This window comes from Felis catus, chromosome B4 (genome assembly GCF_018350175.1).
Source record: "Felis catus isolate Fca126 chromosome B4, F.catus_Fca126_mat1.0, whole genome shotgun sequence".
Lineage (NCBI taxonomy): Eukaryota > Metazoa > Chordata > Mammalia > Carnivora > Felidae > Felis > Felis catus.
Window position 1 is genome coordinate 25,504,750 of NC_058374.1, and position 4,913 is coordinate 25,509,662.

Sequence of the window (4,913 nt, forward strand, 5' to 3'; positions counted from 1 at the left end):
ATGTCCTCGTGCGCCCTCTGGAGCCCTCTCAAGGAAAGAAAAAGTTCTTGATCTTTAAACTCAGCAATAAGTTCAGCTCGAAGCCTGGGAATAACAGGGGGTGGCCTGCCAAACATGATCTCGTAGGGAGTAAAACCCAGAGTGTAAGGAGTGTTTCTAACCCAGTAAAGGGCATACGGTAGGAGAGTCACCCAGTCCCCGCCAGTCTCCATGGTTAATTTGGTAAGGGTCTCTTTTAGGGTTCTATTCATTCTACCTGTCCTGAGCTCTGGGGCCTATAAGCACAATGTAATTTCCAGTTTGCCCCCACCGCCTTGGCTACTGCCTGTGTTACCTGCGAGATAAAAGCTGGTCCATTGTCTGATCCTACCATGGCAGGAAAACCATACCTGGGTAAAATGTCTTCTAGTAGCTTCTTAGCCACCGTCTGAGCCGTTTCATGCTTGGTTGGGTATGCCTCCACCCAGCCAGAGAAGGTGTCTGTAAATACTAAAAGATATTTATAACCATACTTTCCTGGTTTGACTTCAGTGAAGTCGACTTCCCATTGGGCTCCCGGTCTGGTGCCTCTGAGCCTGGTTCCTTTTTTATTTGATGTGGCTCTCGCGTTGGTGAGTTGGCAGGTCTTGCAGGCAGATACAACTTGCTCTATTTTGGTGTCCTGTTGGTGAATCTTGATTCTGGCATGTCGGATTAAGCCTTTTAATTTTCGGGCCCCCATGTGAGTAGACCGATGCATGTGCTCTAATATTGAGACTCCGAGCCGGTCTGGCAGCACGAGCTCCTTGTTAGGTGTATACCACCATCCCTTTATCTCCTGGGCCATGCGGAGTTTCTTGATCCGCTGTAACTCCTCCTGGGAGTATTTGGGCTGGTCTGGTAAAACTGGGTCTCCCGGGTCCGGTAGTTGTATGGTCATGGTGGGGACTGGAGTAAGGGCGACTGCCTTGGCTGCCTGGTCAGCCTTTCGATTACCTCTAGCTACTGGGTTATCAGCTTTTTGGTGCCCTTGGCAGTGGGTAATGGCTAGCTTGGCAGGAAGCCATAAGGCCGTAAGCAGGTTAAGTATCTCCTGCTTATTTTTTATAGTCCGTCCTTCTGCTGTCGGGATTCCCCTCTCCTGATAAATTGCCCCATGAATGTGAGCTGTAGCAAACGCATAACGGCTGTCTGTGTAGATGTTAAGCCGTTTTCCAGCTCCCAGCATCAGCGCCTTGGTGAGGGCTATGAGCTCTGCTCGTTGGGCTGACGTTCCGGAGAGTAGAGCCTCCGCCCATACGGTGTCCGTTTCGGTGACCACCGCTGCACCCGCATACCTGTGTCCGTCTCGCACAAAGCTGCTGCCATCAGTGAACCAAGTAGCCTTGGCATCGGGGAGGGGCCGGTCGGTCAGGTCCGTCTGGAATCCATGTACTTGTTCCAGGATTCCCGCACAGTCATGTAATGGAACACCTAGGTCAGGGTCGGGCAGTAGGGTTGCAGGATTGAGGGCTGCACTGGGGTGGAACCGCACTCGTGGAGGGTTGAATAGGAGGCTCTGGTAATGAGTCACACGTGTGTTGCTCATCCATCTATCAGGAGGCTGTTTCAGGACCCCTTCAATGGCGTGTGGGGTCGTGATCCAGATCTCCTGTCCTAGGGTCAGCTTGTCTGCATCCTTGACTAGGAGTGCTGTCGCCGCAATAATTCTTAGTCATGGCGGCCAGCCGGCAGCCACTGGGTCTAGTTTCTTAGACAGGTAAGCCACTGGGCGGTTCCAGGGGCCTAAGGCTTGAGTTAGAACCCCTTTTGCTATTCCCTTATGTTCGTCTACAAAGAGGTGGAAGGGTTTCGTAATGTCTGGTAGGCCCAGGGCTGGGGCACTTAGGAGGGCCTTTTTTAACTGATTAAAGGCAATTTTTTCTTTTTCAGTCCATTTAAATGTTTTCCCCTCTTTGGTAGCTTCATATAGGGGCCTGGCAATCTCAGCAAAACCTGGAACCCAGAGGCGGCAGTAGCCTGCTAATCCTAGGAATTCCTTCACTTCTCTTCGGGAGGTGGGAGTAGGGATCTTTAGGACAGTTTCTTTTCTGGCATCTGATAACCGCCGCTGTCCGCCCTCCAGGATATATCCCAGGTAACTTACCCTCTCCCTGCATATCTGAGCCTTCTTCGCGGATGCCCGGTACCCTAAGGCCCCCAGGGTAGCCAGCAGGTCCTGGGTCCCTCGCTCACAGTCTTTGGCTGTGTCGGCAGCAATCAGGATGTCATCTACGTACTGTAGAAGGGTGAGGCCAGGGTGCTCCCTTCTGTACTCACCCAGGTCCTCGTGTAGCGCCTCGTCGAAGATGGTGGGTGAATTTTTGAATCCCTGAGGTAGCCGTGTCCAGGTGAGTTGCCCACTGTAGCCCTCCTCCGGATCATGCCACTCGAAGGCGAACAAGGGTTGGCTCTGGGGTGCCAGCGGCAGACTGAAGAAGGCATCCTTTAAATCTAGTACAGTATACCAGACCCTGGAGGGCGCCAAGGAGCTCAAGAGAGTATACGGGTTGGGAACAGTTGGGTGTATGTCCGCGACCCTCTTATTTACTTCCCGGAGGTCTTGTACTGGTCGGTAGTCATTTGTGTGAGGCTTTTTGACCGGCAGTAGAGGGGTGTTCCAGGGAGACTGGCAAGGAACTAGTACCCCTAGGCTTCGTAGTCTCCGGATGTGTGGCTGGATCCCCTTCCGAGCCTCCTGAGACATGGGGTATTGTTTGATCCTTACCGGACTCTCTCCTGGCTTGAGCTCTACCAGGACTGGGGTCCTGTGAGCGGCTAGTCCCATTCCCCCCTGTCTCTGCCCAAACCCAGGGGAATTCTTGTAGCCATCTGTCTATATTATCCTCTCTCAGGAGCGCCTCCTGGTGGAGGCGGTATTCATCCTCCAGTTTCATGGTCAGTACCTGGATGGGGTGGCCCTTGCCATCGGTAACCTGAGGCCCCCCTTGTCTGAAAGTTATCTGAGCTCCAATCTTGGTCAGTAAGTCCCGTCCTAACAGCGGGTAGGGGCATTCTGGTATTACCATAAAGGAGTGGGATACCCGGCCCATTCCCAAATCTACTGTTCTTCGGGTAGTCCATGAATACTGGCTCATACCAGTTGCCCCTTGTACCCAGGACTTCTTGCTGGCTAGTTTTCCTTGTGGGGTGCAGAGGACCAAATGTTGTGCTCCGGTGTCGACAAGGAAGTCAACAGGGGTCCCCTCCACTTTGTTACCGTGGGTTCGGGGAGAGGGTCCGAACCCCGACTCCCCTAATCACTTAGTTCATCTAGCTATAGGACTTTTACTCGATCCGTCTTGCTTCCCTTCCCGCCGGCCCCTTTTGGACAATCTCAGGCCCAATGCCCTATCTCCTTGCAGTATGCACACTGATCCTTCTGCAGCCTCTGCTTCCCCCCCTTGGTGGTTCTTTTACCTTTTCTTGCGTCGTCTGCCAGCTGCCGGAGATGGCGGTCTCGTTCCTCGGGGGAGTCCGCAGTGGTAGCTAGTAGTATTCTGGCCAGGTCTCGAGTCTGCTTACTGCTGGCAGCCGCCATGGTGCGAGCCTGCTTGTCCTCAGGAGGCTCCCGGTTATTATATACCTTTTCGGCTACCACCAGTAAGTCCTGCAGACTTTTTCCCCCTAGTCTATCTATTTTCTGTAATTTTCTCCTAATGTCTATGGCCGATTGGTTTACAAAGGCCATGATAACAGATGCCTTGCTTTCCGGAGCCTCTGGATCCATGGGGGTATAGGCACGGAATGCCTCCATGATCTGTTCTAAAAAGGCAGCCAGAGATTCATCTTTTTCCTGTTGCACATTTCCTACCTTGGCCAAATTGGTTGGCTTCCTAGCAGCCATTCGGAGACCCCCCATTAGAGTCTGGCGGTAGACCCGGAGCCTCTCCTTACCTTCTGCCATGTTGAAATCCCACTGGGGCTGAGTTAAGGGGAAGGAGGCATCTATCTGAGCCCGGTTGGTGGTGGGATTCCCATCTGCGCCCGGAACTAGTTTTCGGGCCCCATTGAGGATTCTTTCTCTTTCTTCAGTCGTGAACAGGACCTGCAAAAGCTGCTGGCAATCGTCCCACGTGGGCTGATGGGTAAAAAGAACAGAGTCTAATAAATCAATAAGCCCTGCCGGTTTCTCGGAAAACTTAGGATTCTGAGCTTTCCAATTGTAGAGGTCACTAGTGGCGAAAGGCCAATAGTGATGGGGCTGATTCCCCTCCGCATCTGGGGGTCCGGTGGCTCGCAGGGGCAGAAGAGTGGAGTCGGCGGCGGAGGCGGATTGCTCCCTCTGAGCCCTTTGTCTGGTAAAGGGCGGGCTTCCCACTGGAGCGTTTCCGCCTCCCGCTGCTCTCGGAACAGCGTCTGCCTCCCCCAGAGGGGGAGGATGGTGTTCTTCCGGCATCCTAGAGGGGTTATATGGGGGAGGAAAAATTAATTCTTCTTCAGTACCCCCCTGTAGGACAAGGTAGAGGGGTGCTGAAGGCTGGGTAAGACTTTTCTTCTTCTTTGTCCCCTGCAAAGCAAGAATGGGTTTTGGCTCCGGAGGGAGCGGGGCTAGGAAGGGCTTAAGCCAAGAGGGTGGGTCTTCTACAAGGTCCTGCCAAGTGATAATGTAAGGGAGCTGATCAAGATGGCCCGTCTTAGGCCGAGAGATGATACTCCTGACTCGGTGGATGGTAGGGAGGTCGAAGGTCCCCTCTGGTGGCCATCAGACATTGAAAGTTGGCCACTCGCTAGAACAAAAAAACTGCCACCGACCCTTTCGGACTTCCACACTGAGGTTGTTAGCTCTTCCCCTCACATCCTTAAAGTGATCAATCATAATACTTAGAGGAGTAGTCTGAGTCTGTCCCATAACGTCCGTCCAGTAAGTCCACAGAATAAAACAGAGAAACACA